The sequence below is a fragment of the Pseudorca crassidens genome, chromosome 11 (assembly GCF_039906515.1).
Source record: "Pseudorca crassidens isolate mPseCra1 chromosome 11, mPseCra1.hap1, whole genome shotgun sequence".
In the NCBI taxonomy this organism is placed as follows: domain Eukaryota; kingdom Metazoa; phylum Chordata; class Mammalia; order Artiodactyla; family Delphinidae; genus Pseudorca; species Pseudorca crassidens.
The window spans coordinates 58588511-58604000 of NC_090306.1; the positions used below are offsets into that span (position 1 = coordinate 58588511).

The 15490-nt window shown below is 39.2% G+C and overlaps 1 long non-coding RNA gene across 1 annotated transcript; it reads right to left on the reverse strand.

Moving 5' to 3' along the window:
- Positions 1-11478: 11478 nt before the first annotated feature.
- On the reverse strand, positions 11479-15457 carry LOC137202183 (uncharacterized). The gene is made up of 2 exons (XR_010932482.1): positions 15027-15457; positions 11479-14242 (listed from the first exon to the last, which is right to left on the reverse strand). It is a non-coding gene; the product is annotated as an uncharacterized lncRNA (long non-coding RNA).
- Between the last annotated feature and the right edge of the window lie 33 nt (positions 15458-15490).

The following is a 15490-nucleotide window of genomic DNA, read 5'->3' on the forward strand; positions in this document are numbered from 1 at the left end:
CCCCTACCCCAGCCCTACTTTAAAAAATAGTCAGAAATGTACTTTTTGAAATTACTCTATTAATTTTTGTTCCTATTTTTATTTATATTTTATTTATTTAATTTTGGCTGCGTTGGGTCTTCGTTGTTGTGCGCGAGCTTTCTCTAGTTGCGGCGAGCAGGGGCTTCTCTTCTTTGTGGTGCGCTGGCTTCTCATTGTGGTGGCTTCTCTTGTTGCCAAGCACGGGCTCTAGGCGCACGGGCTTCAGTAGTTGTGGCTCGTGGGCTTAGTTGCTCCGCGGCATGTGAGATCTTCCCAGACCAGGGATCGAACCCGTGTCCCCTGCACTGGCAGGCAGATTCTTAACTACTGTGCCACCAGCGAAGTCCCTGTTCCTATTTTTATGTGACGTATTTAGTTTTATGTCTCTAAATAACTTAAAAGTGATGAGGACACTTTAAGTAAGGTGATGAAAGATAGAAAACAGCCTGACCAAGATTTTTAAAAGAAATGACAGCCTCTAAGGTCGAAAACAAAACCACGGTTAGATTGTAGCATTTTCTGGTAGTTAGAGGGAGCCATTGCTACCGTTGGTTTTCTAAACCTTAAACTTATTTATAGAGAAACTTCCTCTTCTGTCATCTTAAAACTAAAGCCTCTTCAAAGTTTTAAATTTTAGTTCAGTGAATTCCCTTAAAGGGGGAAAATCCTAAGAGGAAGAAAGAAATAAAATAAGTAGTCAACTGATTTCTTTTTCAACGTTCAGAAATGCTGCTTATTAGAATTTGAATTCATTCTCAGACTTTTCAAAGAGATTTGAAGGGCCCTGCTGTGTTTATTAACAACACAACGACCAGTTAGAAAACTAGGGAGGGAACCGTTGAAAAGGAAGGAATGACTAACGTCAGAGGGTCAGAGCCCTAGAATCCTGATGATTTAACAAGTCTCAACATGTGGATTTTCCCTTTAAAGAAACATTCTGTGCTGATTTCTCATTTTGGCTCCAGTAATTACTCCTCAGCCTGTAATTATGCTTGCTCTTTCATTTCCTCCTCTAATGATAAAGGAAGCTGTAGTTGCTCAATGTTTGAACCGAAAACATCAGACAGGGCAACTACACAAGAAAGTGGGCGAGTACAAGCAGGGCACATGGTGGCAGGAGTCAGGCCCTCTCATGTCTCCATCATTTTCCTTTCTCACTTTTGCTCTTTTTGTCTCCATTTCTTATCGTATTACATTTTTGTCTTAACCTTTTCCATCTTTTTTCCTCCTAAGACACCTCTGCCTTAAACCCACAAGTTAAAGCGCACTTCTGCTTCGACTCAGGAATTTTTTTTTTTTTTTTCTCTTGGCCGGTCGAGTGGCATGTGGGATCTTAGTTCCTTGACCAGGGATTGAACCCACGCCCCCTGCATTGGAAGCATGGAGTCTTAACCACTGGACCGCCAGGGAAGTCCCATCAACTCAGGAATTTTAATACAAACAAACAAGACTCCAGCAATCATTGTAATATAATGTAAAGTGAATTCCTTTTTCTATAAACACCATACAAATTTTTTTAACTGATGAAAATAGTTCTGAAATGAAAAGGTAAATGGAAATTTTCAACATATAAAATTGGCAAACATTTTGTTTTCATTTTCACAGAGACCTAGAACTCCATATCTTTCCAAATTTAGTAATCAGGGGTATGGGAAAACAAGTACCCTCTTATAGTGCTCATAAAACTGTAAATTGACATAGCTTTTCTTTGACCCAAAGAATCTACTTGCAGGAAGTTAAGATGTGCACAAGGATTTTTGTCTAGGGAAGTTTATCACAGAACTATTGATAATAGCAAAAAATTGGAAAGCACCTAAATGTCCAACAGTTCTTGGTCCGCTAATCTGTGTGATTCCCCAGTCTTCTGGGAAGGCCTGGAGTTTTTAACTTTGTACTTGACACATGAACCTAAGCTGAATGAGTGGGACCCTGGAGGTCCATGGTCCTCTCCAGTTAAGGACTGCTAGTCTTCTCTCATTTCTGAGTGCAGATAGCTTGGTTTTCCCACTGTGTTCAATCTGCTGCTTAGAACTTCAACTACCTGCAATTGCAGTTCCCTCTACCTTCCACTCTGGTTAAATACAAGAACTGTGGTGGTTTTTGTTTTTTTAATTGTATTCCCCAGAGCGTAGCACCGTGGTTAATGGGTACTTAGTTAATTTTTATTGTATGAGTGAGTAAATGAATGAGGTATTTGCGATCTGCCTTGAATGTGATGAGCTCTACTTCAAGCTGCAGGCCTGTATTCTACTGCTGAAAGAAATCATTTACACGGTAATACTAGGAGGGGAAACGACTATGAGTCATAGCATTTCAGCTGTTAACCTAACCAAGCAACAGTGATGGTTTTAGCCATCCATTCATTCAAAAAATGTACTGAGTATTTTCTATATACCAGGCACTATGCAAGCACTGGAGATAAAACCACAGAATTAGAATTCCAGAAAACTGTATGGCTTGACCTGTTTAAACTACACGATTAAAGTCTCTTAAAGGACTGATTTGTACAACAGAGTATCAATTTTTCAGTTCAGAAAGATAGATTTACTCATTTCTTCTTTATGGGCATCCCCTCCTTTTGCATCAAGGTACCTATGAAACTGGATAAGCTAGTTGAAAGTTTAATGGGCATATAATCAGAGAGAAAGGAGTAGACTAATGTAGAAAGCTATTTCTTTCAAACTATGGAAAGGCCTGGAAAATTTTATGTATTTCTCTAGTGAATTGATCAAATTCTTACTATTTGTTTCTCCTTTTTATATGCTTCCTGTATATAAATGTAACCCTCCTTTACTATATAGAGTTGGCCCTCCGTATTCACAGGTTCTGCATCCGGGGATTCAACCAACCTCAGATGGAAAATATTCAGGGAAAAAAATTCCAGAAAGTTCCAAACAGCAAAACTTGAATTTGCCGTGCACTGGCAACTTTTTACATAGCAATCAGATTGTATGTACAACTGTTTACACATAGTTGATATTGTATTAAGTATTACAAGTAATATAGAGATGATTTAAAGTTATGTGGGAGGATGCACATAGATAATATGCAAATACAGAATTTTATATAAGGGACTTGAGCATCCATGGAATTTGGTGTGGGGCTGTCCTGGAACCCATCCCCCGTGGATTCCAAGGGACAACTGTATTATTCCAGAGAGGCTCTGAAATAACTAAGTTACTATTCTCATTTTAAGGATACATCCTGCTCTCTTAAATAAGTCTGGTGTATTTGCCTAGTTTCAGCAGTCGACGTGTAAGCCTTTTCATAGTGTGGGTTATGCCTGCAGATGGCTATTTCACCCAAGTTAGAGTGGTATGTACAATAAAGATGGAGTCAGTTTCAGTGGGGAAGTTCTAACAACTCAGTAAATGGCTTTGGGACAGTTGATCATTTGTTTTGCTAAAGTTAGGTTCTCTACCTAACACCATTCAGGAAAATAAATTCTAGAGGGACTAAAGACCCAAATGTAAAGAAACAAAACCGTAAATATATCAGAAGAAAACGTAGGAGAATATGTTTATGGCTGGGAAGCTAGAAGTCGTTTTAAACTAGGCCCTAAATGCAAAAGACGTAAAGGAGTAAATTGATATGTTTGACTGCATCAAGACGGATAAATTTGAACAGCATGTAAAAGTTCTCTACTACAAAAGGCATCATAAGCCTTCAATAATATGTCCAATATGTTTAAGTGTAGTTCAGAGACAAGCAACAGATTAGGAGATAATATTTGCCATACATATAATGCAGAAAAGATTAGTTTTTAGATCCATAAGACACACCTACAAAAATGGAAAACTCAAATAAACCAATGGGAACATGGAAAAAAATCATAGGATAAGTTATTTATAGAAAAATAAATACAATTGGCCAATGGACATATAAAAAGAAGCTGAATGTCACCAATTATCAAAAAAATTTGATTATATTTAGAATATTGAGATAATTTTCAACCATTATACTGTCAAAAATTAAAGCCATTAATAAAACGGGTTGACATGGGTGTGAAAAGACATACATACACACTGCTAATGGGAATATAAAACTGACAGAGCCATGTTGAACAGGGAAATTTGGCAATATTGAATAAAATAAAAATATACATATGCTGTGAGCCAGCCATTCCAGATATTAGTCTCTACTTTTGAAAAACACTGGCACTTGTGCACAAGAAAACATGTACAAGCATGTCCATTGCAGAGTTCCTCATAGGGAGAAACAGGAAACACTGAATCATGAATAGAAGAATGGCTTATAACGTGTACACTCAAACTGTGTATGTGGTGGTTTGAGTTAAAGGGTATGGTAGGTCTGCGCCAACCTGGATAGCTCTCCACAGCATGCAATTGGGTGAAAAAGCAAGTTACAGATACATTTCTATGAGGGATGGGAGTGTGGGTGGGACTTGACGGGGATTTGATCTTATCTATAATGATGCCCCCTTTTTTAACAAAGATAATTTGTGTATTACTTATTTTAATTTTATTTTTCAAAATTTAGTCTGTTTTCTGATTAATAACTGCTGTAGATGAAATATGTATACTCCCTTCAAACACTTAGAGATGCTGCATAAAACATCAAATAAAATTTAAATACATATAAATATAAATTTAAATACACACAAGTACATATATAGCATAACTTGAAATCAAGAAAGAGATGTTTTCTTTTGTACCAGAAATAAACAGGGAGCCCCCAAATCTAAGCAGTGAGTAAGTGATAAAGCCAAGGGGCTCACAGAGCAAGGGAATAGGGTTAGACTTTATTAGTAGGGTTGGGGCTATAAGCTCTAGATTGTGGCATCAGAAACTAACAGACTGTGGAATAACCAGGTGGTCAAAGGACATCAGCCAGCTGGAAAGCAACAGATGTGAGCAGAATTGACAGAACAACACGTGCCAGGACCACCTCCACTCCCACCCCAATACTAGAATACCAACTTAGAAAAGCAAGGGATGAGGGAGATCTAAAAGAAAGATGAGCATTTCTATTTATCTACCTACCTACCTATTTATTTTTTAAAACCAGACTATTTATTGCATGACTAATCATTGAAATTCTTAGGATAAACTGTTAAATACAACAAGCTCCTATGAACATTTCTATTTAAAAGAGACTGGACACCGCAGCAACATGGATGGAACTAGAGATTATCGTATTAAGTGAAGTAAGTCAGACAAAGACAAATATCATATGATATCGCTTATATGTGGAATCTAAAAAAAATATATATATAAATGAACTTATATACAAAACAGAAATAGACCCACAGACATAGAAAACAAACTTACGGTTACCAAAGGGGAAATGGGGGAGGATAAATGAGGAGTTTGGGATTACACACTACTATATATAAAAGAGATAAGGAACAAGGACCTACTGTATAGCACAGGGAACCATACTCAATATTTTTTAATAACCTATAAGGGAAAAGAATATGAAAAAAAGATATATATGTATGTGTAACTGAATTACTTTTGCTGCACACCTGAAACTAACACAACATTGTAAATCAACTATACTTCAAGAATAAAAAAAATAATTATGACTTACCTTTAAAAATAGTAAAATAAAAGAGACTGGACACTGTTCAAATGATTTAAATAACCAGATTTAAATAATATTGGACATTTAATTAATTTTCCTATTAAATCCCAAGTACAGCCTCAGAAATAATTGTAGGCAAAATTAAAGTGTTATTTTTTATTTGCCTGTCTGAGCTGGGGTGAGTTAAATTTTCAACCTCATTAGTTATATAATAATCCATTACAATATTGTTTACAGATCTATTTCCCTCATCCTTTCAGTGCCGTCTATGGTCACAGCCAATTAGAGCTGGTAAGGCAGTTGTCCTGTTTGCTCCAGCCAATGAGAGTAAGTGTACTATGCTGCCAAGACTCTCAGCCAATGAGTATCCTGAGCTATCCTCTGTTGAGCATGTACTGCAAGGTGGGTCATTCGTGCTTTTTTGGTTTAACTTTCTGCTGTTTATTTTGGGTTCTAGGGAACAGTTTGACCCAAAATGTCTGACATAATCTGTGTAAGTGATAGTGTTGGCTCACAATCAAGAAACAGAAAATATCATGGCATTAAAAAAAAAGAAGCCCACAAGTGTTAGGGTGACCTGAATTAGGAGCTAGACAAATAGAAGTTGGCTTCCCCTTCTAGGTTTGGCCACATGAGGAAAAACTTGAAGGTCCATGTGCCTATGAGGCAGTTCCTCTTCATGGAGAAGGCACAGTGTCTTTTTAACCACTTTGAGCATCAACAGTGGAATCATCTGGAGCCAGTTGTAGATGCTAGACAACAGCAAACACCTCAGCAACCAGCAACAGTTTAAAGTGAGTAGTCAAGCAGAGACTGCTGACCTCCAGGGCAGGAATTCTCTGACCCACTCAAGGCATCCACTGAGCATGGCAACCACCACCCCAACTTGCCCTGGGAGGATGATTTTAATGCCATCAAAGACTACTTCACAGTCCTGCAAGGCAGTACTACTTTCGTGAGATTTTAATTTGAAATCCGTGTGGACCTGTCATTCAAAGACACTTATCTCTGCCTAAGCCAGATTTTTCAGTTCTGAGTTGTACCATAATTTTTCACTCAATACAAAATACAGTAGTCATAATTCTGAGTGGTAAGTCTCGGAAACTAACTATATTAGTTTGCTATGGCTGTCTTAGCAAAGTGCCACAAATTAGATGGTCTCAGCACAACAGAAATTTATTGTCTCAGGGTTCTGGAGGCCAGATCTGAAATCAAGTTGTCAGCAGGGCCATGATTATGTTACATCGCATGGCAAAAGGGAGATTGTCTGGGTTGGCCAATTCTAATCATAGGAGCCTTTTTTTTTTTTAATTTTATTTTATTTTTGGCTGCGTTGGGTTGCTGTGCGTGGGCTTTCTCTAGTTGCGGCGAGTGGGGGCTACTCTTTGTTGTGGTGCTCAGGTTTCTCACTGCAGTGGCTTCTCTTGTTGCCGAGCACAGGCTCTAGGCGCGCGGTCTTCAGTAGTTGCGGCACGTGGGCTCAGTAGTTGTGGCTCGTGGGTTCTAGAGCGCAGGCTCAGTAGTTGTGGCGCATGAGCTTAGTTGCTCCGCGGCATGTGGCATCTTCCTGGACCAGGGATTGAACCCATGTCCCCTGCATTGGCAGGCAGATTCTTAACCACTGTGCCACCAGGGAAGTCCCATAGGGGCCTGGAAGCTCAGAGTTTTCTCTGGCTGGTAGCAGAGGGGTGAGTCAGAGATTCAAAGTACAGGCATACCTTGGAAACATGGTGGGTTCAGTTCCAGAGCACTGCAGAAAAGTGAATATTGCATTAAAATGAGTCACATAAATGTTTTAGTTTCCCACTGAGTATAAACATTATGTTTACACTATACTGTAGAGTATTGTGTGCAGTAGCATTATGTCTAAAAATCAATGTACAAACCTTAATTTAAAAATATTTTATTCCTAAAAACTGCTAACCATCGTGTAAGACTTCAGTGACTTGTAGTCTTTTTGCTGGTGGAGGGTCTTGACTCGATGTTGATGGCTGCTGACGGGTAAGGTTGCTGAAGGTTAGGATGGCTGTGGCAGTTTCTTAAAATACGCCCACAGTGAGGTTTACCACATTGCTGACTCTTCTCTTCATGAACGATTTCTCTGCAGCACACAATGCTGTTTGATAGCATTTTCTAAATCCTTTGTTGTCATTTCAATGATCTTCACAGCATCTTCATTCCATCTCAAGAAACCACTCTGTTGATCCGTAAGAAGCAACTCCTCATCTGTTCAAGTTTTAGCATGAGACTGCAGCAATGCAGTCACATCTTCGGGCTCCCACTTCTAATTCCAGTTCTCTTGCTTTTTCCACCACATCTGCAGTTACTTCTTCCACTGAAGTCTTGAACCCCTCAAGGTCATCCATGAGAGTTGGAATCAACTTCTTTCAAACTCCTGTTAATTTTGGTATTTTGACCTTATCTCATGAATCATGAATGTTCTTAATGGCATCTAGAATGGCGAATTCTTTCCAAAAGATTTTCAATTGGCTTTGCCCAGATTCATTGTGAGGAATCACTATCTATAGCAGCTAAAGCCTTATGAAATGTAGTTCTTAAATAATAAGACTTGAAAGTCAAAATGACTCCTTGATCCATGGACTGCAGAATGGATGTTGGGTTAGCAGGCATGAAAACAACATGAATCTCCTTGTACATCTCCATCAGAGCTCTTCGGTGATGAAGTGCATTGTCAGTGAGTGATAATGTTTGGAAAGGAATCTTTTTTTCTGAGCAAGCAGGTCTCAGCAGTGGGCTTAAAATATTCAGTAAACCGTGTTGTAAACAAATGTGCTGTCATCCAGGCACTGTTGTTCCATTTATAGAGCACAGGCAGAGTAGATTTAGCATAATTCTGAAGGGCCCCAGGATTTTCAGAATGGTAAATAAGCACTGGCTTCAAGTCACCAGCTGCATTAACTCCTAGCAAGAGATTCAGCCTGTCCTTTGAAGCTCTGAAGCCAGGCATTGACTTCTCCTCTTTAGCTATGAAAGTCCTAGATGGCATCTTCTTCCAATAGAAGGCTGTTTCATCTGTACTGAAAATCTGTTGTTTAGTGTAGCCACTTTCATTAATGATCTTAGTTAGATCTTCTAGATAACTTGTTGCAGCATCTACATCAGCACTTGCTGCTTCACCTTGCACTTTGATGTTATGGAGACAGCTTCTTTCCTTTAACCTCAGGAACCAACCTCTGCCAGCCTCAGACTTTTCTCCTGCAACTTCTTTACCTCTCTCAGCCTTCATAGAATTGAAGAGGGTTAGGGCTTTGCTCTGGATTAGTCTTTGGCTTAAGGGAATATTGTGGCCTGGTTTGATCTTCTATCTAGACCACTACAACTTTCTTCATATCAGCAATAAGGCTGTTTTGCTTTCTTATTGTTTGTGTGTTCACTGGAGTAGCACTTTTAATTTCCTTCGAGAACTTTTACTTTGCATTCACAACGTGGCTAACTGATTGGTGCAAGAGGTCTAGCTTTTGGCCTGTCTTGGCTTTTGATACGCCTTCCTCACTAATCTTAATCTTAGCATTTGATTTAAAGTGAGAGATGTGTGACTCTTCCTTTCATTTGAACACTTAGAGGCCATCGTAGGGTTATTAATTGCCCTAATTACAATACTGTTGTGTCCCAGGAAATAGGGAGGCCCAAGGAGAGGGAGAGAGAAAGGAGGATGGCTGGTTGGTGGAGAAGTCAAAACACACACAACATTTATCGATTAAGTTTGCCTTCTTATATGGGTGCGGTTCGTGGCGCCCCAAAACAATGACAATATTAACATCAAAGATTACTGATCACAGGTCACCATAACATATATAATAATAATGAAAAAGTTTGAAATAGTGCCAGAATTACCAAAACATGACACCCAGACATGAAGTGAGCAAATGCTGTGGGAAAAATGGTGCTGATAGACTTGCTCAATGCAGGATTGCCACAAACCTTTGATTTGTAACCAAAAAAAAGGCAACATCTGTGAAATGCAATAAAGCAAAGCACAATAAAATGAGATATGCCTCTATAAGGGCGACTCAAAATACTGTTGCCACCTTTAAGATGAAGGGAGCCATGTGTCAAGGAATGCAGGCAGCCTCCAGGAAGCAAGAGTGGCCCCCACTATCAGCAAGGAAAAGGGGGCCGCGGTTCTATAATCAACACAATCTGAATATGGGCCCAAATCTGAATGAACTAGAAAGCAGGTTCTTTTCTAGAGCCTCCAGATGAGAGCTCAAGCTGGCCAATCTTGAGTTCGACTTTGTGAGACCTGGAGCACAGAAACCCAGCTGAGTTCACTTGGACTTCTGATACATAGATCTGAGAGCTAATACACTTGTGTTACTTTAAGCCACTCTGTTCGTGGTGATTTGTTACACAGCAATAGAGAACCACTACATTACTCCTTTGGTATTGGGTTGGGAAGGTGGAAGGAGGGGAAAATGACTGCCCTTGAAGTTTGTTTCCCTTATATGAGTTGTACATAATCATGGTTCCTTTATATGAACAATCCCAGCTAAATGATGGAGACATTTCTGTCCCCTTTCTGTTGGTTGTCCTGGATTCCTGTTTAATACCAGTTGGCATCACATCAGTTCCCTCCATGTGGCAGGTGTCCAAAAGCTAGTTCTCCAAAGGGGTCCTATGGCTTGGTCCTGGCGGGAAGTTGGACAGGGGGGATCTGAACGAAGTTCAATTTCTTTTGCCCCAACTGAGCACATTCCACCATACATATCCTACAGTCTTTTGCTGCCAGGGTTCTATTACAAGGCTGTGTCCATCTTAGGGGCTACCAGTAAAACTCCTAACATCCCTTCCATCTTCTTAGGGACCACTGACCTGTGAGAAACTCCTTCAAACTTTCCACAGCAAGGCAGAGGATGCTACTCAAACTCACTATGTCTCTTCTGCCAGTTGAGTGGTTCATCAACTTCCAGACAAGATACGATCACAAGTTTCAGATTTAGTTGGGGGTATGGGATGTTATAAACTCTCTGTTCCTCCAAAAGGTGACCTCTTTTTCATGATCCTCCCTTTAAACTCTCAATGGTAAAGGTTATCAAACTGGCTGAACCTGTATTGCCCCTGTGGGAACCAGAGTCTCAAGTCAAGAACTGGGCCTAATTTGAACTTAGTCTTGGAGAACTGAGTAACTATTCTCAACAGGACAATATCCCCACTGAAATCCTCTAAGGACTGTAGCCTCTGGTAACCTCTGAGGACAGGATATCAGTTATGCTCCATATTATCCTGTTGCACAATTCTTGTTACAAATTTAATTCATCAGTGTCTTTAAAAAAGAGACAAAAAGCCCTAAGTAACTAATAACTAAGTAGAGTTTATCTGAGTAAATACAAGCATGATTCAGTATTATCAGATCTATCACTATAATCTTACCATATTAACAGATTAAGGAGAAAAACACTTGATCATCTCCAGATGCATAAAGAAGTATTTGATAAAACTGAACACTTATTCATATATTTTAAAAATTAAAAGACCTGTGAATAGAAGGAAAGTTTTATAGTGTAATAAAGGGCAACTACCTAAAACTTACAGCAAACATCAAACTTTAAAAGCATTTTTTATTGAAGTCCAGCATAAGACAAGGATGCCCACTATCATTGCTACTATTCCCTGAAGTAATAATTTTTATAATGATTTTAAGACAAGAAAATAAGGGAATTCCCTGGCGGTCCAGGGGTTAGGACTCCGTGCTTTCACTGTCCAGGGCCCAGGTTTGATCCCTGGTCGGGGAACTAAGATCTGCAAGCCACGCGGCCTGGCAAAACAAAAAACAACTGCATATATATATATATATATATATATATATATATATATATATATATATATATATATATAAAATATACACACACACACACATATATATACATAAGAAAGGAAGAGACAAATTGATGATTTTTACAGATGAGATTATTATTTACATAGAAAATTCAAAAGCATCTACTGAAAAGCTAGTTATATTTATAAAACAAAATGCAGCAGTGTTGCTGGCTCTAAGATCAAAATACAAAAATCAATAATTGTCCCATGTGTCAAAAATAACCAACTAGAAATAAAACAGAAAAAAGATATAATTTATAATAGCAATAAAAATTATAAATTACCTCAGAAAAAATAGGCAAAGATACTAGAGACCTAGGGAGAAAATGATAAAACATTATTAAAGGATGTAAAATGGAGACCTGAAAAGAAAGGAACAATACGATATGTTCTCATTTGGGAAGAATCCAAACTGAAAAGATGTCAATTTAATCTATTAATCCAATGCAATTCGAATCAAAATCCCAGTAAGATTCTTTTTTATGAATTAGACAAACTGATTCTAAAAGTGACATTCAAGAAGAGCCAAAACAATAGTGAAAAAGATAAGGACAGCTTTCCCTGTTAGATATTGAAACTTACCATAAAGATTAATACCCTATGGGCCAGCAATTCCTTTTATACGTATGTATATATGGTCTATTGTGCTTACTGTTTATAGAGTCAATGTATAAAAAAAGTGGACTCAGTAGATAAACATCAAGTTGATAATTATGATTGTCTCAAGAGAGGGAGGGGAATGGGATTAGGAATGAGAATAGGGGAATTTCAACTTTTTTTATGTTCCCTTTTTTAAATCTATCCAAAGCAGAAATGACAAATATGTATTATAGGCAGTGGTTACACTGGATATTAATTGTTTTGTGAATATTTCTGCATCCTTGAATCGTGCCAAAATAAACAAAAAGTTAGTTGATTAATTCTCCAAATAGAAATAAAAACCCTGTATTTATAGCCACATTTGCAAGGTTTTTGCTTTTTTTTTTTTTACTTTACATCTTTATTGGAGTATAATTGCTTTACAATGGTGTGTTAGTTTCTGCTTTATAACAAAGTGAATCAGTTATACATATACATATGTTCCCATCTCTTCCCTCTTGAGTCTCCCTCCCTCCCAGCCTCCCTATCCCACCCTTCTAGGTGGTCACAAAGCACAGAGCTGATCTCCCTGTGCTATGCAGCTGCTTCCCACTAGCTATTTATTTTACGTTTGGTAGTGTATATATGTCCATGCCACTCTCTCACTTTGTCACAGCTTACCCTTCCCCCTCCCCATATCCTCAAGTCCATTCTCTAGTAGGTCTGTGTCTTTTGGGTTTTTGCTTTTTAAATGACACTATCTCCAGATGTCTGCAAATACATGAGGAATTTGAACTAATTCTGTAATTTTAGATGGTCTCATAAATATTGCAAAACTTTTAGCATTCTAAACATTGTTTCTGAGATAAATCTTGTTTATTTTCTACCATTCTTTAAAGATTAGTCAGTTGTCATTAATAAATGCAAGTATGAAATGGCTCTTGGACCAGCATAAAAGTCTACTGTGCAGAGTTTAAGTGCCAAGAACATAAAGATGCTCAAGGTATCTCTATCTCTTAGAACAAAAGAGGGTGTCAAGAACAATGCTACGAAATATTAAGCAGGAGATGCCCCCAGAGAAGCCTCCAGGAAGCACAGCAAGGGCAGAGTGACATAGGACGGCAGTGGAATGCAGGGCAACAGCAGCAGCTGGTCTGCATCTTTTCATAACGGTAAAGTCACAAACAACAGGAACTGTTTTTAGAGTGACCAGATCCAGTGTGTTTTCTCATACTTCGTTTTCTTTGACTTCTGCAGTATTCAGTACCATTACTTGGCTCCTGTGGTTTTGAGACACCACCATATGGTCCTGTGTTGGTTGGCCTTCTGGTCATTCCTCTCATTCTCTGCTGTTTGTTCTCCTGCTGCCTTATCCCAGTCTAGTCTCTTCTCTCCTTTGGGGATCTCATCAGGTCTTAAGTGTGGAGCCAACCATCACCTTGATAGCTCTGTCTCCAGCCTGAGCTTCAGTTCTACATTTTCTACCACTGAACTCTTCATTCTGTGGTACATCATCTAAAACTCGAACAACTCCTCAACTGCATTTCCTCTAGACTTTCGGTCAGCAATATCATTATTCTCTTTGGGTGGAAATTCAGAGTCATCCTGCTAGGTTCTATGATGGCAGGTAATATGACCATCTTGTTCACCAATAGGGGCCTTGGGGAGTGCTTGGTACACTCGGTAAATTTTCAGTATCAATTCCTTGAAAGATAGAATCCTTGCCTCATTCATCTCTCCCCCCAACACTCCAAATCCTATCACTTCATTTCTGCCCTTCTTTTTTGGTTCCATTAGAAGAAAAAGACTAATCCTATCAGTTCTGCCCTTTTGTTTCTCCTCTACTAATTCTGCCAGGAGGATTTTTTCAGAACACAGGGCCAAAGAGAAAGGGGAAAGTTGGTCCAGAGGAGGCTGGCCAGCCTATTCATGAATTTGGTCATGGTGATGCTGTTAAAAAGTTAAAAACAGTTTGAAGCAACTCACTTGTTTACATTCTTCCCCTCTGTCCATTGCCTACCCTGTCCAAAGCCCAAATTCCTTTGCTTGACATTTAAGGAACCTCCAAATTCTGAAAATTTTTTCTTTTTCTTGGTTTTTCTTTTCCTTGGTTGTAAGTCAAACTTATTGTTTCTCAAATGGTTCTTTACATTTTCACTTCTGAGGACTTCCCTGACAGTCCAGTGGTTAAGACTCCATGCTTCCACTGCAGGGGGCGCAGGTTCAATCCAAGGTCGGGGAACTGAGATCCCACGTGCTGCGAGGCATGGCAAAAAAAAAAAACCAAACAGAAACAAAACAACATTTTCACTTCTGGACTTTCTGGAGAATATTTTTCTTGTGCCTGGAATATTCTCTGTCTTAAGTCTTACCATCCTTCAAGGCACAAGATATATCTAAACGTCTCTGAGGTCTTTGTGAACCGCCTGGGTATTCACTGAGCAATCCTGTCTTTGAACTCTTGTAGGACATAGCTGTTCCTTCACTTGGCATTAACAAATGCCAACTTGTTTAATTTACCTTTTTATGCTATTTTCTCCATCTCTTGAGATTTTCTTTTATCCTGTGTCAAGCACACGCTTTTACAACCAGAAACCTCACTATATTTGATTTGACAAAGAGGAGATTTTTTTAAAAAGCCAAATCAAATCCCTGAAGATAATGTTAGTAATTAAATTAATTGAGCGACCACTATGTTTAAGGAAGATTGCTTTCTAGTAGACTAGGGTGTGGGAGAAAGGAAAGATATAACCTTATCAAAAAGTTCTCCGTTCACAAGGAACTAGTCACTTCCTTGCCAAAGAAGAAGCTGTTTTTGCGATGACTGTGCTTTTTGGGGTGAGCCAACTCAATTCTCATGTCCTGGCTCATTTTTGAGACTGCCATGCCTATGTGCCAAAAGGGGCAAGTAGGTGAGTCTTTCAGTACTGAATGCCTAATATAGAAACAGATATTTTTAACGGTAATGAATACATTCATCATATAAACAAAAGAAACCCAAACACTCTAAAAGCATAAAGTTAAGAGTAACCGTTCTTTACCTCACCCATCTCTAACGGTAACCACCGGCCTTTTATTCCTCCAACTAGAATACTCTATGCATCCCTGAACAAGCCCATACTGTGCTATTTTTAATCATACTTAAAAAAAAACAACTCCAGCTGTTGGCGGTGCGGGCTTAATATATCGCACAGCTGTTAATTGTGGTTTCTTTTTTGGTAGCGGCACTTAGATGCGTATTTGCCTGAGTTTCCATTGCGGTAGGGAGGTGCAAACACAGAAATACAAAAATAGCGCCAAGGTTCAAAGAAGTCCCAAGCTTGGCGCCCCAAACCAGGCGGCGGCGGGAAGAACCAGGGATCAACTCCAACCGTGAAAAAGCGATACAGACTCCGGCGGGTCGTGCGCGCCCGGCGGCCCCTCCCCACCGGCCGAGGACGCTTGCCCAGTTCCTGGACCTCCCCCTTCACCGAGGCTGTTGGGCCCAGCCCCGCCCCCAATGGGC